Source organism: Chelonia mydas, chromosome 5, assembly GCF_015237465.2.
Source record: "Chelonia mydas isolate rCheMyd1 chromosome 5, rCheMyd1.pri.v2, whole genome shotgun sequence".
In the NCBI taxonomy this organism is placed as follows: domain Eukaryota; kingdom Metazoa; phylum Chordata; order Testudines; family Cheloniidae; genus Chelonia; species Chelonia mydas.
The window spans coordinates 124071795-124094320 of record NC_051245.2 but is presented as its reverse complement, the minus strand read 5'-3'; positions in this window follow the sequence as shown (position 1 = coordinate 124094320).

The following is a 22526-nucleotide window of genomic DNA, read 5'->3' as shown; positions in this document are numbered from 1 at the left end:
TCCGACCCTTTGCAAAATGTTTCCACCCAACACATGCAGTCCTGCACCATACCACCCCAAACACAGTAATCAGCAGTGGGATGAATGCACCGCATCTTCTCCCAGGGGACTGTGAGAGGTTAGAGTTAATGGGAACATATCATGGCACAGATTGCATGGATGCTGAAAACAATGCAACTCACATGATCTAACCAAGGCAGATCAGCAGCATCCCCAGTGGGACTGCAACTCTTGTTGTACCAATAAAATAAAAACCAGCAGGATCTTATTAAAGGGAAAAAGGCAAAATACCACATTTATTGTGAATACAGAAAGAATCATAGTAAGCAGTTAGTTACAGCTGTAACATTCCATTCAATCTCATCTTTATTCACACATTCATTCATACACACACACACACACACAGATTCTGCAAGGTTGTTATCATAGTAAGCAGTTAGTTATAGCTATAACATTCCATTCAATCTCATATTTATTCACACATTCATTCATACACACACACACACACACACACACACACACACACACACACACACACACACACACAGGTTCTGCAAAGTTGTTATCATAGTTACCAGCCTTAGAGTTGCTCATGCCAAGCCACTGGCCAGGTGGCCTGGACATGAGGAGGGAGCAGGGCCTTGTCAGATGCTCATCTGATGTGCCTGGAAGTTGGTTTGCAGAATCAGACCCCAAAGTTCTCACTTTTTAGAGTCTATTTTTATAGGAATTTCTTCCTATGCCAGTCTCTGGGAATTGCTGCATCATGCTGTTGCTGAATCAATCAGCAGATGGCACATTCCTGACGGCTCCAAGATGTTATCTTGTTCTTTGGTTCTCCCATTCTTGAGGCTGTTGGGTGGATTCCAGTCTGCCCTCCGGGGGTCCTCTGGTTATTTCCACTTGACGCCTTCTTCAGCCGATGGACACTGGATTCTTAGGCTGGCACCTCCCTGATCATTCAGTTATTATCCACACCAAGCATCCATCCACATACATCCTCTATCTCTATTTTAATCACAATTGTTAATACAACAAAAGGGCGGGGAGTCTCTGGGTGCTGTTTCTGTTGTTAGAGTATTGCTTTGAATCTCTGTGAATTGCTTTGAGAACAGACTCTGTCTTAGAATGTACTAACACAATTAGCAGCTTGCAAGTTTCACACACAGAGGGAGAGAAACAGTACCAAAAACCAAGAGACCTCTTAATTAGTAATACCCTGGAATTTAAACTATGGGGAATCAAACTCATTTGTGATTTTAATACAGAACTTCTTTAATATGATCCAACATAATCCCCCTTTTGACACTAAGATTTATAATCGTCAGTGTCACTTTCTATGTAGCCTATTCAAGAGAAGGTACTGTGAGGCAATTTGAGTTTGTGATTCCAATTCATGCCACATACACGATCCTAGTGATGTATCTTTACTACAAGGTTCTGGGGCAACAGGCAAGGTGAGGCACACCCACTTTTGAGGAGTCCATTCGGTACAACCTCTAGTGTCCAATAGCTTCACTCCCTCCCCAGCCCACTGGCTCGAGGTCCAGGGTAGCCAGAAGGATCCCATGTGTAATATGGGGAGTGGGTTAACCTTCAATACCTTTGCCCCCAGGGACTGTTGGTGTGCAATTTTGACAACAATTTCTCCCATTAACAAGTCTGGTTTTACAATACTGGAAACATATTGCATCCATTCATATTGATAAGTGTCAAACAATGATCTCTTTCTTTTTTAACAAATGCATCAAACCCATAATATTTCCCAATATGACCCAGAACATTTTGTGTTCCAAAGTAGCTAGTGCAAGTATCTGCATTTCAGTGCGTCCCATAGCTATGGCTGTGTAGTTTCCTATTTCTAATATTTTTTTTTCTTATGGATAAGCCATGTGATAGTATTAAGCCATTACTAAAGATTCCATCGGCCTTTTAGGTTACCCAGACCAATTTGGACCAAGTCTACATTGGCATGTACTTGTTTTTGTATCAGGCTGTCCTGTAGTTGGGACAGAAAGCTTAATTTATTTTTAAGTTCCTGCAGGTCTTCAGTATTTTTTTTTTTAAACACACAACAGTGCTAGCAACAAGACAAAACATAGAACACAAAACACAATTTCTATTGTGACAGTAGATTCATGGTATTGGGTTCTTTTCAGCTGGCATCAGCTTTTCTGATTTTCTGAAAGACAAAAAGAACATGTTTCTACCCCTTTTGGGGTGGCAGATTATTGCTTAAAATATTTCTTTTACAAATACCCTTGCTGATTGCAGGCAAGACAGAGGAATTGCCCCCACATTTTCCTGTTTTTGTTCTATAGGCAGGCCAGGTTTCAATGGCTTTTATCTTTTAAGGGTTATGGGGAAATTATCCCACTGTTTAGTCATTAAATCCCTGAGTTTTCCTTCTTATACAGCAGACCAAGTTTATAATGTTTTTCCTGCTGTGTTAAGCTTTAAGTTTTATTTACAGGTAATAACTGAGAAGCATCATTACCATACGACCTTAAAGGGTTTTTCCAAAAATCATACACACTATACGTTGTTACAGGGATACTTATTATCATTAAATTTATTAAAATTATCTTGTTATCCCATGCCTTTTATTTAGACAATTTGTTTGCTGACCAGGTTTGTCCTTTATCTGCAGCTCCTTTGTGCTGCTAGTTCTTTCCTTCCTTTATCATTTAGGTAATTTGCATTTTCACAGAAGCTTCCTGCTTTTGGATTTAAAGCCATCAGCAGCTCAGAGACTCTATCTTAAAAGGGGCACAATCAACTTTCACCAGAGTTTTGATTACTTTTAACTTCTGCTTCCAAAACACACAGCAATCTGAAAAAGAAAACCCAACCTACTGTGGCTCCCTTTGGAGCCCTAATAGCACTTTAATTAAGTAGCATGGTATTTTTGCATTTCTTTTGCCCCTTCTACAATATACCCTGCACATGTTCTGGGGCAAATGCACATTCCTTCCATAGTTTAACTTCTATAACATTATCCAGATCCATTTTTAGATAAGGTGTCACTATTTCTTTTTTTGCTTACAGAGTTTTCACGTACCTTTATCAAAGTGACAGTCTGATTACTCAGAGCCATTTTAAGACTCAGTGTTTCTAACATTGCTTCTTCTTGTTTTGTGCACCTCACCCCTGCTGTTGCTTCAGAGAGGCACTGTCTTTTTTTTTAATTTTTTTTTTTTTACTACAACTCTCATCTGCTATTTTGTTACAAAAACAAACAAACAAAAGACAAACAAACAAAAAGAATCCAGAATTTTTTTTTTTATATTCTCCTGATTTTGACTGCCCTGCTGCAGCCACAACTTAGAAACATTTTAAATTTTGTAAAGCATTGAGTTACCTTTTAAGGGTTAAATGCCAAATCCCAAAGCCAAACAACACTAATTACCTGTGTCTAGCAAAAAGGTCTGTCAGTTTTGCAACTTTGAATTAAAGAGTCAAATGGATTTTTAGTGGCATTATTTAAAACAAAAACAAAACCAACTGGTCCTTAGAACTTTACATATTTACACACACAGACAGATACATACACATTTTCTTTTCCTTAACATCCCTTCCACACTGCTCTGTTTTTTTTTACAGCTTACATTCCCTTTATACATTTGAGGCAATTAAGTTCCAGTAGAAGCCTCTTATATTCTTTTAGCAAATTTGATTAAATTGTCCAGTCAAATGATTTTAATCAGATAGTTTATTTTTGCCTGGCTAATTTACAGACATTCCTTTGGAAAAGGGCCCATTTTTCTTTCAGAATGGCTGCAAAGAAACCAAGAATGCTCTTTCTCTAACACTTTTTTCCTTCTTAACATTTTCACAAAGTTTAACTGCTTAATTCCCTCCAGCCTCTGCAGAGTTAACTTTTTTTTTTTACTCTCTTCTCTTTGTAATTATGCCTGGGGGTGCCGTACATAGGACCTTCTCCCCCTTTACCTGCCTCCCTCCAGCCTCTGCAGAGTTAACTTTCACTCTTTTTGTATTCCTGGAGTGCCTCTTTCATTATTTTCAGCTGGCTTTGGGTATTTGTAGCCAGCACCTTCCAATTGTCTGCTCCCTTTTCCATTTGTGCCTTTTCCTCTTTACATGAAGACAAGTGGAGGGAAGAATCCTTACCTGCCTCCCACAACAACCAAATTGCTGCTGCATCTCTTATGGCAGCACTAGAAGGTTTGTATATGAGGATATACTGAGCCAATCTATCCTCTAGGTCCGAAATAGTGCAGACATCAGCTAGGGCTTGTTTAGTCCAAGGACTGTGGCCAAATTTTTGAAGGATTTGTTTAAAAGGTGTAATTTCTTTAACAAAAGGTGAGGTTGGAGTTCCTTCTGACTCCATTCCTCCCTCTGGTACTGGCTTACCCTGTTTTCTTTTAAACATCTTAACATGGATATTTCAATCTCTTTGTCACTGATGGTATTACTTAGCAAGTGACACAGCCTAGATTCTGAAATCATAGCTTAATCTATGCGTTTTTCTCCTGCTACCTTCCCGGAGGCCAGCAGGTTCCCTGCTACCTTCCTGGAGGCCAGCAGGTCCGGTTAACCTATTTCTCCCTGCTACCTTCTCGGAGGCCAGCAGGTCTGGTTAACCTATTTCTTCCCTGCTACCTTCTCGGAGGCCAGCAGGTCCCCTGCTACCTTCTCGGAGGCCAGCAGGTCCCCTGCTACCTTCTCGGAGGCCAGCAGGTCCCCTGCTACCTTCTCGGAGGCCAGCAGGTCCCCTGCTACCTTCTCGGAGGCCAGCAGGTCCCCTGCTACCTTCTCGGAGGCCAGCAGGTCTGGTTTAATCTGTTTTCCCTGCTACCTTCTCGGAGGCCAGCAGGTCCCCTGCTACCTTCTCGGAGGCCAGCAGGTCTAGTTTAATCTGTTCTTCCCTGCTACCTTCTCGGAGGCCAGCAGGTCCCCTGCTACCTTCTCGGAGGCCAGCAGGTCTGGTTTAATCTGTTTTCCCTGCTACCTTCTCGGATGCCAGCAGGTCTGGTTAACCTAATAGAAATGCCTAGCTCACTAGAGCTGGCGGTGTGCACACCAATATTTACAATAACTGAGGTTTTTTACCAATATTCCCCCTTTCGCAATTCTCCACCAAAATGTTGTACCAATAAAATAAAAACCAGCAGGATCTTATTAAAGGGAAAAAGGCAAAATACCACATTTATTGTGAATACAGAAAGAATCATAGTAAGCAGTTAGTTACAGCTGTAACATTCCATTCAATCTCATCTTTATTCACACATTCATTCATACACACACACACACACACAGATTCTGCAAGGTTGTTATCATAGTAAGCAGTTAGTTATAGCTATAACATTCCATTCAATCTCATATTTATTCACACATTCATTCATACACACACACACACACACACACACACACAGGTTCTGCAAAGTTGTTATCATAGTTACCAGCCTTAGAGTTGCTCATGCCAAGCCACTGGCCAGGTGGCCTGGACATGAGGAGGGAGCAGGGCCTTGTCAGATGCTCATCTGATGCGCCTGGAAGTTGGTTTGCAGAATCAGACCCCAAAGTTCTCACTTTTTAGAGTCTATTTTTATAGGAATTTCTTCCTATGCCAGTCTCTGGGAATTGCTGCATCATGCTGTTGCTGAATCAATCAGCAGATGGCACATTCCTGACGGCTCCAAGATGTTATCTTGTTCTTTGGTTCTCCCATTCTTGAGGCTGTTGGGTGGATTCCAGTCTGCCCTCCGGGGGTCCTCTGGTTATTTCCACTTGACGCCTTCTTCAGCCGATGGACACTGGATTCTTAGGCTGGCACCTCCCTGATCATTCAGTTATTATCCACACCAAGCATCCATCCACATACATCCTCTATCTCTATTTTAATCACAATTGTTAATACAACAAAAGGGCGGGGAGTCTCTGGGTGCTGTTTCTGTTGTTAGAGTATTGCTTTGAGTCTCTGTGAATTGCTTTGAGAACAGACTCTGTCTTAGAATGTACTAACACAATTAGCAGCTTGCAAGTTTCACACACAGAGGGAGAGAAACAGTACCAAAAACTAAGAGACCTCTTAATTAGTAATACCCTGGAATTTAAACTATGGGGAATCAAACTCATTTGTGATTTTAATACAGAACTTCTTTAATATGATCCAACACTCTCTCCGTCCAACTAGTGAGCACGACCCTGTGGGTATAAGGCCAGTTCATTAACTAGGGCAAATGCACGTTACGGACACAACTGTGTAACATACACTATGGGGAAAAATTGCAAAGCCCTCCAAATTAATAGATTGGGTAACTTCAATAGAGCAGAACAGTAATAAAGTTTATAATGAATCATTAGCCAGCCAAACAAGTCTGTGGGGAAGCTTGTTTAGAGCAGAAGTGCTCAACGTGATTTTAACCAAAAGGTGGGGGGCAGGGGTTTCTTGAAATCTGCAGGTTTATCAAAAATCAACACCCTGACCAACCTGCCCCACACCCCCCCAAAAAAAGAAAAATCAAAACAATACTTTGTTCCCTTTTTAAACTGGAGTTTCTCCTTCAGCTTTGTCTTCAAAAACCAAAACGAGACAAAAGTTTCATTTTGAATTTTTAGTTTAAAAAAAAAGTTAAATGAAAAATTTTAATTAAAATTTGCCGCAGCAATAAAGTTGGATTTCTCAGCCAGCTCCAGTGTTGAGATTTAGTTTCGCCACCTCTGACTTGCTCGTGAATCATCAGCCCATCCACCTCTACTCGCAGCAGATACCAGTAGAACATGGCTGGGTCTCTTCTGCCATGTTCCTCTGTACCAGACATGGACTGCTCACAGAGCTTGCTGTGTTCATCAGAACGTCTCTTAACGCTCTGCCAGGTTTGGCTAAGGATATCGTAAATAGGGTATTTTATACACTGCCACCTGTATCTCAATCTGCCATCTGTAGAGTTTGCCCTCTTGATTCCTCTTTCTGAGGAACAATCTGTAGATGCTGATGGTTTTCTGTTGATCTTCTTCACTGTCTGTCTCAATCACTTACAATCTGGGCACAGAATTCTTTTTCTTTGACAGCTGGAGTTGTCCATACGTTTTCTCCATCTAATTGGATGTGAACACGGTCACCAGGTTCTAGACCTGGCAGTTCTCTTACATCTGTTGCAAAAGTGTTCATAAGCTATTTTAGCCTTGTTATCTGAGTTGGCTACTTTCTTCATGTCTGGCCACATTGGAAATAGGTTATTTTCCAAAACTGGAACAGTAGTTCTGAGTTGTCTTCTCATCAGGAGTTGTACTGGACTATATCCAGTAGCTGCTATTGGTGTTGATCTGTAACCCAGAAGAGCAAAGAATGGATCTTCCTGCTGTAGGATTTTCTTGGCATTCTGTACAGCTCCCTCAGCCTCTTCATTTGTTTGTGGGTAATGTGGGCTGCTAGTAATATGATCAAAATCATATTTCGTTCAGAAGGACTTAAATTCTGCAGCAGTGAATTGTGGTCCGTGGTCCATCACTAGTTGTTCTGGAACACCAAACTGAGCAAAAGCGCATTTCAGTTTCTCAGCAACACTCTGACGTGTTATGTCTTTCAAGTACATTTTTGAGCTTTCAGGAAATTGAATGCGATGCTGGGCTCCATGACACAGTGTCTGCTACTACCAGATTTTTCCCAGGATCATATTTAGCAATTGTGTTAAATTGCACTAAGCATAGCCAGAAATGTTGGCATCTCAGAGGTGCTTGATCCAGGTTTTCAAGTGGCTTATAGCCTGTTAACAGTGTAAACAAATCCAGTTGACTCAGACATCTCTAAAAGTTCTCACACGCCCATGCACTTACCAGGCACTCCTTTTCAATCTGTGCATATCATTTGTCTGCTTCTGCAAGTGTGTGAGAACAAAATGCAACTGGCTTCCACTCAGAGCCATGTTGTTGCGACGATGCACCACCTAGGCCATAGCTGCTTGCATGTGCACTGATCATTGTGGGTTTGTTCACATCCTGATTCTTGAGAACTGGAGCTGTTGCGATCATTTATTTTATCTTTTTTAAAGGCAATTTCTTGATTTGGCCCCAATTCAGTGGTTTTGTCACTTTAGAAAGATGTTTTAGGTGTCGACCAAGGTAATTTACCATTCCTCACTCTGTCTCAGTTCTGGTACACTAATTGGTGCCTTCAATTATCTAATTGCCTTTACTTTCTCAAGGCTAGGACTGACTCCATCTTTGTTTGTCTGTCAGAAAAATTCAATTTGGGGGACGCAGAAAATGCATTTTTCCTTGTTTAGCTTCAGACCAGACTGACTGACTCGGCTTAGGACTTCACTGAAAGTTTTGATGCATTCTTCCATCGAAGATTCATATATCAGAATATCATTCATGACAAGTATAACTCCATTTGTGTTTGTTAACAGTTTTGCCATCTTTCTTTGGAAAATTTCAGGTGCACTGGTAATCCCAAAAGGTAACCTTCAAAAGCAAAATCTCCCAAAGGGTGTGATCAATGTAGTCAGTTTAGCACTTCCTTTGGCTAAAGGAATTTGCCAGAATCCACCTGAGGCATTCAGTTTGGGCAAAATTGTCACTCCTTTCACTTTGTGGAGGAAGTCATCCAGTGTTGGGAGGATAGATTTTTCTCTCCCAACTGCTTCACTGAGTCTTTTAAGATCCACACAGATTTTCTTGATGATGCCAAGCCATTCCAATCCCTTTAATTCCTTTTCCACTTTATGAAGAAACTGATAGGAATTCCACCACAGGCACCGACTTTTCAAACTGCCGGGGGGTGCTCGACCCCTGGCTCTGCCCCAGACCCCATCCCCACTCCACCCCAAGGCCCCACCCCTGCCCCGCCTCTTCCTGCCCAGTTCCGCCCCCTCCCCTGAGCACGGTGTCCCCACTTCTCCCCCTCCCTCCCAGCCTCCCTGTATGCCACAAACCAGCTGTTCGCGGCAGGCAGAAGGCGCTGATCCACAGGGCCACTGACGGGCAGGAGGCACCCGGGAGGTGGCAGAAGCTGATGGGGGGATGGGGGTCTGCTGGTGGGAAATTTTTCCCCCTGGGTTCTCCAGCCCCAAAGCACCCACAGAGTTGGCACCTATGAATCCTGCAATGTGTATATACATGATATGGTTCAGCATTGTCTCTTAAGGTTATTTGTACTGGGTTTCCTTCCAAAAGTCCATCGAGTTCTTCCACCTTTCTCACTTGGCCCATCACGGTTGCCACACTGTGGCAAACAGGGTTGGTGGTCTTTGATCCTTTGATTGCATGCACTCTGAATGCAAAGCTTTTGCCTTTGTAAGTGGTTTCTGTAGTGAACTGGCCCATGCAGTGCAGAATCCCTCCAGTGCTAGTCACAGGTGTGTCATGTGACTTCAGCTCTGGGAGGAGTGACGGTGATTTGTAAATCCCTTCTGAGATGACTGTGTCATCAGCTCCTGAGTCAATTTTAAAGTCAATAGTCTTGCAAGAAATATTCAATTTCACTTTCCCAGGCAGGCTCTGTGTCATCACAAGTGAGAGATCCCAGAAACAGTAGCTCTTGGTTGTCTGTAATATGAGTTGACTGCTTTGGCATGGCAAACAGCTGCAAAATGTCCAGATTTCATGCATGTATTACACCATGTGCCTCTGGCTGGAAATGTGTCCTATCTTGGGATGTGACTTTTTCCACACCTTGAGCATGTAAGTTGGAATTTGTCTCTCTGAGTTTGGGAGTTCTCTCTTCTCACCTCGGGGGTTTTACAATATTGATTTTTAACATTGGTTATAGCTTCAAAGCTAGTTTCAGGTTTTTCGACTTGTCCCTATCTTTTGTTCTGTCATTTGACGAATGCTGATTGCTTTGCGCTCTGCATAATGGTGGCTAGGGTTAAATCTCTCGTCCGTGGTAGCTGCTGTTAATCCAATAAGCAGACTGTCTCTGATATTTTCCTGTTTTGCTTCCCAAAATCAGTTTTCAGCCGATGTATGCAGAGCTCTTATAAAACATTCAACATTTTCCCCTGGTTCTTGAAGTCTCTGGTTCCATGGCTCCTCTTATACATAAGCACCTCCATGGCAGCTCTGTGTACTCCTGTCCTCCCCATGGCCCCCCTCCTTTTCTCTGTATGTAGAACACAGGCCTGGGCTAATTGGGTTAAGCTTGCACTTGGGCATCCATTCATGCTGCACACAGAAGGCCAGCAGCACACTGAGAAATCATTGGTTTGGTGCCGTGCAGGAGTATCTGCTTCCTTTTTCTCCTGGGCCTGACGTCCCTTTGCCAGACCTTTCAGTCGGATATGGGTGACTGTAGCCCCACCCTCTTCACTTCTTATGGCCAGAGCATTGGTTTTGGTGGGCTGGGGTCCTGTGGATAGCCTCTTTCTGGTCCCAGTCATATCCAGCCTGGCATGGAGATAGCACATAGCAATTTCCATACAACCTTTCACCAGCATCCTACAAACACATCTCAAGGACCACATCCATTGCCTTTAAACTCCCAGATGAGCAGAGCTGAACATTTGTCCCCTCTAGTATCAGCCCAGTGATTGATCCATCACGTATATTTTTATTGCAATAACTGTGTGTTGCTTATCATGCTCCTCTTTGCTCAGAAACAGCTCCCCGGTTTATCGGCAGTAAGTCTCTCATGATTTATTTTAGCCATCGAGTGCGATACGGCTACAGTAACCCTGGGCTGACATGTCTGCTGGGGCCCACTCAGCCTGGTGTTGGGGGTGTATAAACCCTACATGGTAACACCCCCTAAGAGATTAACAAACAGAGATGCTCTTCCCGACCTGCGGCCGGTCAACTGACCAGCAAAAAGTTGGGCTGAAAGGCTGCAGCTGGGGGAGGGAGGAAGATGCCTCAGCAGTGGGCTGGCAAAGAGCATCCCAGAGATTGGAACCACAGGGCCCCTGGGGTGAAATTGCAAAGAAGAGCAAAGCAGGTAAGTCCTGCTGCAAGAGTGGGTGGGGAGGAGAACTGGACTTCCCAGGGCCTCTGGAAGATTACAGCATAGACGTTAAAGACTAGCCAGCATAGTCCAGCAGGCTCTCAGTGTACCATCAGTGGGGCTGGGACAAATCCCGTGCACAAGCCTGACCCCACATAGAACAGGATGGGATCACACCACTGCTCCCTTTAACTGTCACCTTCCAGGGTCATTTTAACCACCGTGGCCTCCTGGCAATATGACCAGTTAGCCAGAGGATTCACCCCTCAAGAGCCTCATCAAGCTACTTCAAGGGGAGGTTTGGGCAGAGACGGAGAGCGCTGCGGGCACAGCATCTGTGACTGTGAAGGGAAGTGGACACCGTGTGTCTTGGGTGGCCCTTTCTGGAGTGGGGAGGACGGGCTCCAGAGCAGCATTTTTTCTCCACCCAGAGGTACGACCCAAAAGTGGGTCCCACGAGTGTCGGAAAGTCCATGAACAAACTTTCAACATAGATCATATTTTGCATGCAATTATTTTTAAATAGATGCCGCTTTTGCTCCACCGCATATGTGTAAGCCCCATGGTACCTGGGGCTAGGTCCCTGGGGCTCTATGTATGACTGCTCAGAGCTCCGGTATGAAACTGCAGAAAAACCTGAGTGTCTATGGATTAAGTTTAGAAATGTGAGCAACAAGAGTGATGTAGTGGTGGGAGTCTGCTATAGACCACCGGACCAGGGGGATGAGGTGGATGAGGCTTTCTTCCGGCAACTCGCAGAAGCTACTAGATCGCACGCCCTGGTTCTCATGGGTGACTTTAATTTTCCTGATATTTGCTGGGAGAGCAATACCGCGGTGCATAGACAATCCAGGAAGTTTTTGGAAAGCGTAGGGGACAATTTCCTGGTGCAAGTGCTAGACGAGCCAACTAGGGGGGGAGCTTTTCTTGACCTGCTGCTCACAAACAGGGAAGAATTAGTGGGAGAAGCAAAAGTGGATGGGAATCTGGGAGGCAGTGACCATGAGTTGGTTGAGTTCAGGATCCTGACACAGGGAAGAAAGGTAAGCAGCAGGATACGGACCCTGGACTTCAGGAAAGCAGACTTCGACTCCCTCAGGGAGCGGATGGGTAGGATCCCCTGGGGGACTAACATGAAGGGGAAAGGAGTCCAAGAGAGCTGGCTGTATTTCAAGGAATCCCTGTTGAGGTTACAGGGACAAACCATCCCGATGAGTCGAAAGAATAGTAAATATGGCAGGCGACCAGCTTGGCTTAACGGTGAAATCCTAGCGGATCTTAAACATAAAAAAGAAGCTTACAAGAAGTGGAAGGTTGGACATATGACCAGGGAAGAGTATAAAAATATTGCTCGGGCATGTAGGAATGAAATCAGGAGGGCCAAATCGCACCTGGAGCTGCAGCTAGCAAGAGATGTCAAGAGTAACAAGAAGGGTTTCTTCAGGTATGTTGGCAACAAGAAGAAAGCCAAGGAAAGTGTGGGCCCCTTACTGAATGAGGGAGGCAACCTAGTGACAGAGGATGTGGAAAAAGCTAATGTACTCAATGCTTTTTTTGCCTCTGTCTTCACTAACAAGGACAGCTCCCAGACTGCTGCGCTGGGCATCACAACATGGGGAGTAGATGGCCAGCCCTCTGTGGAGAAAGAGGTGGTTAGGGACTATTTAGAAAAGCTGGACGTGCACAAGTCTATGGGGCCGGACGAGTTGCAACCGAGAGTGTTAAAGGAATTGGCGGATGTGATTGCAGAGCCATTGGACATTATCTTTGAAAACTCGTGGCGAACGGGGGAAGTCCCAGATGACTGGAAAAAGGCTAATGTAGTGCCCATCTTTAAAAAAGGGAAGAAGGAGGATCCTGGCAACTACAGGCCAGTCAGCCTCACCTCAGTCCCCGGAAAAATCATGGAGCAGGTCCTCAAGGAATCAATCCTGAAGCACTTACACGAGAGGAAAATGATCAGGAACAGTCAGCATGGATTCACCAAGGGTAGGTCATGCCTGACTAATCTAATAGCCTTCTATGATGAGATTACTGATTCTGTGGATGAAGGGAAAGCAGTGGATGTATTGTTTCTTGACTTTAGCAAAGCTTTTGACACGGTCTCCCACAGTATTCTTGTCAGCAAGTTAAAGAAGTATGGGCTGGATGAATGCACTATAAGGTGGGTAGAAAGTTGGCTAGATTGTCAGGCTCAACGGGTAGTGATCAATGGCTCCATGTCTAGTTGGCAGCCGGTGTCAAGTGGAGTGCCCCAGGGGTCGGTCCTGGGGCCGGTTTTGTTTAATATCTTCATAAATGATCTGGAGGATGGTGTGGATTGCACTCTCAGCAAATTTGCGGATGATACTAAACTGGGAGGAATGGTAGATACACTGGAGGGCAGGGATAGGATACAGAGGGACCTAGACAAATTGGAGGATTGGGCCAAAAGAAACCTGATGCGGTTCAATAAGGATAAGTGCAGGGTCCTGCACTTAGGACGGAAGAACCCAATGCACAGCTACAGACTAGGGACCGAATGGCTAGGCAGCAGTTCTGCGGAAAAGGACCTAGGGGTTACAGTGGACGAGAAGCTGGATATGAGTCAGCAGTGTGCCCTTGTTGCCAAGAAGGCCAATGGCATTTTGGGATGTATAAGTAGGGGCATAGCGAGCAGATCGAGGGACGTGATCGTTCCCCTCTATTCGACATTGGTGAGGCCTCATCTGGAGTACTGTGTCCAGTTTTGGGCCCCACACTACAAGAAGGACGTGGATAAATTGGAGAGAGTCCAGCGAAGGGCAACAAAAATGATTAGGGGTCTGGAACACATGACTTATGAGGAGAGGCTGAGGGAACTGGGATTGTTTAGTCTGCGGAAGAGAAGAATGAGGGGGGATTTGATAGCTGCTTTCAACTACCTGAGAGGTGGTTCCAGAGAGGATGGTTCTAGACTATTCTCAGTGGTAGAAGAGGACAGGACAAGGAGTAATGGTCTCAAGTTGCAGTGGGGGAGGTTTAGGTTAGATATTAGGAAAAACTTTTTCACTAAGAGGGTGGAGAAATACTGGAATGCATTACCTAGGGAGGTGGTAGAATCTCCTTCCTTGGAAGTTTTTAAGGTCAGGCTTGACAAAGCCTTGGGTGGGATGATTTGATTGGGGATTGGTCCTGCTTTGAGCAGGGGGTTGGACTAGATGACCTCCTGAGGTCCCTTCCAACCCTGATATTCTATGATTCTATGTGCAGGTAGCTCAGGGAGGGGCACTGTCCCTGGTACGAAGGGGGAGCCAAGGACAGACTCAGAGTTTATTCGGTAGGGTGACCAGATGTCCCAATTTTATAGGGACAGTCCCGATATTCAAGGCTTTTTCTTTTATAGGCTCCAATTCCCCCACCCCTACCCCTCTGTCCTGTTTTTTCACACTTGCTATCGTGTCACCCTAGAGGGCAAGAGGAGAGACACTCTGCAGAACCAGAGGGAGCCACTGAGCAGGGAGGATCTTTGGTCCCTTCCCCCTTGCAAGTCCAGGGAAAGGAGCACTGGAAGGAGCTGCAGCTGAGCAATGGGATGCCCGCTGGGCCCCTTGAAGGAGAGCCCCATGGGGAGCAGTGACCATGGAGCAGCCCTTCCCCACGCTGAGGTCTGGCACCCGACTGAGCTACCCTGACTTGTGTCAGAAAGGGGCCCTCACCCTTCCCCATGAAGTCTAAGGAGGAGAGCCCCAGGAGTAGCTGCAGTCGGTGCGGGGGGAGAACCTGGGATTCTGGTTGTGAGATCACTCCAAATGGTGTGATCTCATTGACCAGCAGCCGCGCTGAGTGGGTGGAGTCATCAATGGGGTGTCATAATGCTGATGACCTCATCTCTCCACGACCAATCCCAGCCACTCAGTATCAGGGCATGGCAAAGAAATGGGTGGCCAAGGGCAACTCAGTATTTTTCACACCATAGAGAAGCCCCTTTCCCAGCAATGGCCAGGCTTCCCCAGCCAGAACCTATTGCTAGGGATTTATATAGCTGTGTTGGTAAGACAGCAAGGAGAATTAGTCTCATCCTCTTGGGTTTTACACAGTTGCTACAGGGGTCAGGAAGGACTTTTTTCCCCCATGCATAATTGGACTGGTGCATTATTGGTGTTCCCCCCTCCCCTGCTTTTGAAGCACTGGGCCACGTGGACAATGCCACTTGGACTGTAATCTGAGGTGCCTCACGATGCTTTGCTGCTGTAGCTCCCAGCCTGGGCTCCTTAGAAACAGCATGCAGGTCACATCCTGAGTGTCTGGGTGTAGCTACCGTTCTGGGACCCCAGCAGCCTGTCAGCAGCACACCAGCCATCCTCTGGCTTCCTCCAGCCTGGGTTCTCACTTGCAGGGTGACCTCAACACACTCCCCGTCCCAGATTTCCCCAAACAAACAGATGTTCTGCACTGTCCAGCCCATGCCTCAACAGTCCAGCTATATTAGGTCTGTTGCACATCTAAGGGGATCAATATACAACAGCCTGCTACCTTAAATAGAATTGCCCAAACAATTCATAACACTGGATTAGTTTTAATTAAAGAATAAAACAAGTGTACCTACTTACAAAGAGATAGATACTGAGTAGAAATAATGTGGCATTAAAATCAGAAATGGTTACAAGAAAAATAAAGATAAACGGCTTTCTAAATTTAACAAGCTAGACTGAGTTCACTGTAAAGTTCATTACCACATGTTTCCAGTAACATTGCTGACCAAACTCTCAAGCCAGGATCTACTCCCAAAGTCCAACAGCTGTTTCTTTTTTCTTCATGGATGAAAAGAGAGAGATGGGTAGGGGAGAGAGAACCTGGGGTGTTTTTGCCCCTCACTTTTTTAGTCCAGTCCCCTTTTGAGATGCATTTTCCCTGAAGGTTACCCCTCAAAGCAAAGTTTATTCAAACAGTAAAGATGGCCATGTGGTGTCTAGTCATGAAAGAGGCTGCATGCTGTTTCTTCTCACTGCTGTTTGCTAACATGCAGATTTTCCTTGGCTCCTATCTGCCCCCTCTCGCTATCTGAGGACTCTGTTTACAACGTATATGCAAATTGAAATAAGCACAGATTCCTTTGTTTAAGACCTTCTTGACCAGTTCTGCCTAACTGGGGCTACATGGGTTTGAACATGTGCCACCAACATCATTTGGGGAATTTATAAATTTATAACTTTGCATATAATGTTGCTACAAATATTTCCTCTCCCCTCCCCACCCCCGATATTATTGACCAGCAAGTTATTAGTTTTCAGATGACTCCTCACAATGCATATTATGCACAAAGATTATTACAATGGTGTGTAGGGTGTGAATACAGGGGCGCATTCGGTCACAGCATTTTAGTCACCATCCCTGAAAAGGGCTCATGGCGTTTCCTCTGCACAAACGGTAGAAAGCATGAGGATTTATTATTATTTAACACTTATATTGTGGTCATGCCTAGAAGCTGGCTAGACCAAGGCCCCATTGTGCTAGGCACTGTATAATCATACAGCAGGATGGCCCCTATCGCAAAGCTCTTATAACCTCCCAGGAAAGCACTGGTCCCTGAACAGAGGAGTGAAACATAGAACCTCAAATTGAAAGTCTGATGTTCTACCCACAGAGCTACCCAGGGTCCTAATGAAAGGGGGTGCTGCACAGCAATGTTGTGGGGAAACTATAGGCTGTTAAATAGAGAGCAGTTTGTGAGGATGGTGGGGATCTAAGCGTGCATCTACCCAAGGGGCTGACCAGCTGGCAGAGTGGTACAAGCAGCCATGGGGTCCTGGAAGGCATGAAGAACATAGGGGCATACAGGGGCAGCAATATGCCAGTAGGGGCAGCAATATGCCGACACAGGGGCAGCAATATGCGAATAGGGCCACAGCCCAGACCATGAGCCACCCCATGAACATGTAGCAGAGATCAGACATGGGCAAATACTTGCCCAGCTCAGAAGCAAAGGGGCAGCTGGCAAGGTCTCAAATGGGCCTTGCAGGGAATTCAGAGCCTTCCATACCCCCACCCCAAACCAAGGAACATCTGTAGCTGGTACCTGCTAACAGGAATGGAGCACCTCCTGGTGCTCCAGTGCTTCTAGCCCGCTGCAGCACACCAGCATGGAGTGTAGCTTGCTGCCAGTGCCTTGTGGAAGCTGAGCCACGGTCCCACTTCTCCCCATCTCTTTTTGGGGAAGCAGCTAGGGAGCAGTCCCTGCAACCCACTGAAGGCAGGGCTGGAATTCTGACGGGCTCTCACATGGGCCAAGTAACCGGGTGGGCGCTCCATGGCCTTCCACACTGTGGACAGCCAGGAAAAGCCAGGCAAAATCTCACCAAGGACCAGATCTGAAACCCCTTGAAATCAACAAGCCTTTCCCAACTGGCTTCAATGGGCTTTGGATCAGGCCAAGACAAATAAAAGCAAAGATGTGTTTTTAAAACATCCCCGCCCATTGCAAACAGACGCCATCTATGTTTACAGGGATTGGCAATCCGGGACAGGGCAATCTCTCATTCTCTGTGTTAACGTCTAAACGAATATTTGCACATGGACAATAACCTTTGAACAGCAGCAGGTTTATGGCCATTAGGAGGAAATTTGCATCTCTGGGATTGCAGGAAAGGAAAAGCTATCTCTGAATCATTCATTATTTTTAATTCATCGGGTTAAATAGTACACTGGTCTGTGCCATCGCCTAAGGGAGCAGGAATCCATATCAGTAACAGCAATCACAGTCATTAGCAGCAGCAGCTCAGAGTGGTGGTATCAGCTTGTGACTAGCTTGGGACTCAGAGGACCCAAGGTCTGTTCCCAGCTGCTTGCTGCATGTGACCTTGAGCAAGTCTGAAAGCTCTTTGATGCAGGGACCGTTTCCCCAGTGCATTTGATGGTCTGCGGATGCTATTTTAACCCAATTAATTGCCTACAAGTCATTACTGTCTTATACAGATAAGATGAGATGTCCATTTTTCTGCCAGTTGCCTCACCTTCCAGCACCCTCGTTGCCTATCAGACAGGCCACAACAGGTGCAAAAGACACTGAAACTGGAAACTGTCTAGGGCAGGAATTGTCATCTTTGTTATTGCTAGTGGAGCACCTAGCCCAATACGACACTGAGTGAGTGAGTGGCACCCCTGTAATACAAATATATAAGAATAATACACAGGACTGACGATGCACAAAACATTTAGCTTTGTGCGAGAGATGGAGTGCAGGGAAAAAAACAGTGCAGAAAAAAATGCAGACAACTCGCTATCACAAAAGCAGTAATAAAAATAAGCTTTGTAAAGTGGGTAAAGATTAAGGCTGCAATCCAGCAACACCGTTAAGCACATGCATAATTTCAGACATGTGACTAGATGCATTGATTTCAAGGAGAATAGTTGAATACGTAAGCATGTGCTGAATTTTAAGTGTTTTGCAGGATCTGGGCCTAAATGCAAATGTTCCATTCTTTAAAGATAAACAAATTCTCATTCCTACATAAAAAAAGCCATTTTTACTGTCACTATCTGCAGAGAAATAATAGTAGCAGTCATGCAGGCAGCCTGCTAGGCCTACCCTGATCCATTGCTAGATTTCTTCCTATATTTAGCCTCTTTGGGGAGCATATGTTTTGTGTCCTTTCCATTTCCTTCTCAGATACTTTTAAGGGTGCATTTATTACCCTTTCCTGGGTGTAGGATGACGTTTCTGTCATACAATTAGAGCCCAAACCCTTTGCCCAGCTCTAAAGTGGTATGCACTTAGAATTACTAGCTACAGACTAAATTAGCTTGGGAGTCAATATGAAATTAAAGCCACTTTCCCAGTAAAAAATGGGAGTGAATTTGGACTCCTGAAACATGCCAGCTTGAGGACTTTCACCCTCTTATCTACCTGCAAAACAAATGCACCAGCTGTGATGCAGGTGGGTTCCCTGATATGGAAATCTGGCCTTTAGGAACAGGACTGTGACCAATAATTCATTTTCCATGGGCCAGTGATTTTCAGCCATGACGGACCCAAACCCAATCAGTGACCTAGAGGTGAAAGGAAGCTGTATTGTCATTCCAGACATGAATCCCCTGAGCCCCTGAGTTCTGAAAATTAACCTGTTCTAAGAGATTTGGAACTTCAGGCTGGAATTTGTGTAAGTTACCAAAACAGCGCAATGACTCATTCTGTTGCCATTGAATCTTTTCCATGTGACTAATACAGATTTATACTAGGAAAATCAAACAGCATTTGCATGAGATTCTTGAGAAGAAATGATTCAAGCCGAGGTGGAGCCCTAAATGACTGCTTCCTTGAAGTCTATGAAGAGTACCTGCAGGGAAGGACTAACTACAATGTGTGGGTGAGGAACTCCTTAGCAATCAAAACCATTTAGACCCAGTGCTAAAATAGGAATGTGACGGCAGAGGCAATGCTATGGCCAGGGCCATATAGACAGTCCAACAGTGGTCCTTACCCCTTTACTGACTTCCTGGGTAATCTTCCTGCTGCAGTCCTTCTCTGTGCAGAGATGAGCAATAAGGGCCCCGATTCTGAATGGCACTTAAGTACATTCTTAAAACCAAGCACATGCGTAACTCCAATTGACACCTAATGAAGCGCTTTCCTCAATTGGAGCCTTAGACTATAAGCATCTTGGGGTGGGGCCTGCCTGTGATGGTCTGTTTGCACCAAGGCTCCGGTCCTGACTGGAATCCCAGTACTGCTGGCAAGAACTCAGCTGGCGGGAGCTCCTGTCATCTAGTCCACGCTGCACAACACGTAGAGGAAGATGCTCCTTGGAGGAAGGAGATCCTCTTGCTGCCCTCTATTTCCGGGAGAACAGTGCTCTAAAAGCTAACAGACCATGGGTCAGAGCTGAGCTGAGGGGCCCACTGGTCTTCAAAACCCTGCGCAGCCTGAGGGAGCTGCATGCTCGATCGCTGCCATGGGAGATCCTATGCCATTGCGCTGGTAGAAACCATGGGCGGGGGTGGGGAGGTGGGAATACTGTGGAAAAACAATCCAGACTCCAGACTCTGCAGCTCCCTTCAGCCCTATTTACAATTCACTCCATGTCCGTCAAGGAATCTCCCCTAGCCCCTGGGCAGAGCCCCCTGCAAGACATCATTAGCTTGCATCTGTTCCTATTGTACAGATGTAGCAGCGTGAGGTGGGTGAAAGCCACGGGGCAGGCAGATAAAGGGAATGGTCTCAGAACAATGCTGCCTTCCATCAATGTTCAGCAAGCCACACCTTTGTTTAATTTAATAAACAGGTTTTAAATAGCTTCCTGACAACTAGCGCTTCTTGTTACACTAGAAACCAATCCCTGGTATCTGAGGTTGGAGTTGGCCTGTGAGCTGTTCTTGGTGGTTTCTGGACTAGACTGGGTTTTGTAGGATTCCTTTCATAGCTGAGATGTCTATCTGAGAGCCCTGAAGGGGAAAGGCTGTGCAGGTAAATGGCCCAGTGATTTGCACTTTTCAATAGCTCCCACTTCTCCTTGGACATTAGTACTTGCTTTATTGGCCAGGGGATGGGCGCTTGGCCTAGGGATGGCGTTGCCAACCCCAGGCATTCAAAAATGAGTCAGGCTCCCAAAAATTAAGACATTGGTTTAAAAATTGTGAAACGTTCTAAAGTGGCTTTTGGAGCTCTTAATTTATCTCCTGGTGTGAGAGCACAACATGTACTTTTAATTTTAAAAAATCAAAGCCGAGAGTCTCACTTAATCACAGGATTCCATAAGAACGGCCATACTGGGTCAGATCAATGGTCCATCTAGCCCAGTATCCTGTCTTCCAACAGTGGCCAATGCCAGGTGCTTCAGAGGAAATGAACAGAACAAGGCAATTCTTGAGTGATCAATCTCCTGTCACCCATTCCCAGCTTTTGGCAGTCAGAGGTTTAGGGACACCCAGCACATGAGGTTGCGTCCCTGACCATCTTAGCTAATAGCCATTATGGACCTATGCTCCCTCAACTTATCTAATTCCTTTTTGAACCTAGTTATATTCTTGCCCTTCACAACATCCCCTGGCAATGAGTTCCACAGCTTAACTGTGTGTTGTGTGAAGAAGTACTTCTTTTGGTTTATTTGAAACCTGCTGCCTACTAATTTCATCGGGTCATGTATTCATGTATTATGTGACAGGGTAAATAACACTCCCTTATTTACTTTCTCCACACCAGTAATGATTTTATAGACCTCTCTCATAATCCCCCTCAGTCATCTCTTTTCAAAACTGAAAAGTCCCAGTCATTTTAATCTTTCCTCATATGCAAGCTGTTCCATACCCCTTATCATTTTTGTTGCCTTTCTCTGTGCCTTTTCCATTTCTAATCTATCTTTTTTGAGATGGGGCGACCAGAACTGCATGCAGTATTTAAGCTGTCGACATACTATGGATTTACATAATGGCATTATGATATTTACTGTCTTTTATCTATCCCTTTCCGAATGGTTCCTAACATATTGTTTGCTTTTTTGACCGCTGCTGCATATCGAGCAGATGTTTTAAGAGAACTATCCACAAAGATTCCAAGATCTCTTTCTTGAGTGATAACAGCTAATGTAGACCCTCATCATTTTGTCTGTATAGTTAGGATTATGTTTTCCAATGTACATTACTTTGCATTTATCAACACTGAATTTCATCTGCCATTTTGTTTCCCAGTCACCCAGTTTTGTGAGATCCCGTTGTGTTAAAATGTGATCGTGTGTTATTGTGGAATTGTGTGTAACCCCTCTAGTGGCAGGCGGGTGGTAATGTAATGCATCCAGTTATCAGTCCTGTGAAGCCACCCCCTGGAGGGGTTTGCATATACTAATTGAAATTGGATTCACCAGGGCCCAACTGACAAAGAAAGGATACTTGGATAAATAGGCTGTTTTTAAACAGGCTCAGAGCCTTCTTCCTGATCCAGAAAACTGACAGGATCTCTGGGTCCACGGAAGGCCCCAATCGTTAGGGAAGGGTTGGAAGGACTGGGCCTACGGAGGGCCCATAAGACTACGTGCTAGTTCTGAGATGAAGCTGTGAAGAACTTGAAACCACAAAGAAACCCTTATGGTGGGGTATGTAAAGATGGCTCCTGCCAGAGCCTATGTTAGGGTAGGGGTGATCTCTGGTAAGCTTATTAGCACGTGTGTAGGTTCTTTTATTTTAATATGTTTTTTCTATAGTGCTTTTACCTCAAGAAAAACACAGGCTTGCATGAAAACAGCTGTGTGGTGTCTGTCACTGGGGGCAGGCGCACTGTTAACTGTCCCTGAAGAGAAAGCAAGCCAGTATGCTTGGGCAGCCTGTCTCTGCTGAGAATAACACAGGGAGCTGTGCAGCCTCGAGATGCCCCAGTCAGGGGGGAGTGGGAATCTCCACCCAAGAAAGTAAATGTCTGGGGAGCTGGAAGACTGACCTTGGGTGCCCTGGCTGGACCACTGAGGGGAAATACAGGTGCAATTGCCCTGAACTTTGATGAACAGTTCCCTGCTTTCTTAGCAAGCTGGCCCCGCAATAGCATATTACACCTTTGCTCTGAATTCACCACTGGCTGCCAGTCACCTTCTCGGTGAAATCCCAGGTGTTCATGGCTGTCTACAAAGCTCACAACAGACCTAGATCCTGGGTACTCCAGAGACGATCTCTCTCC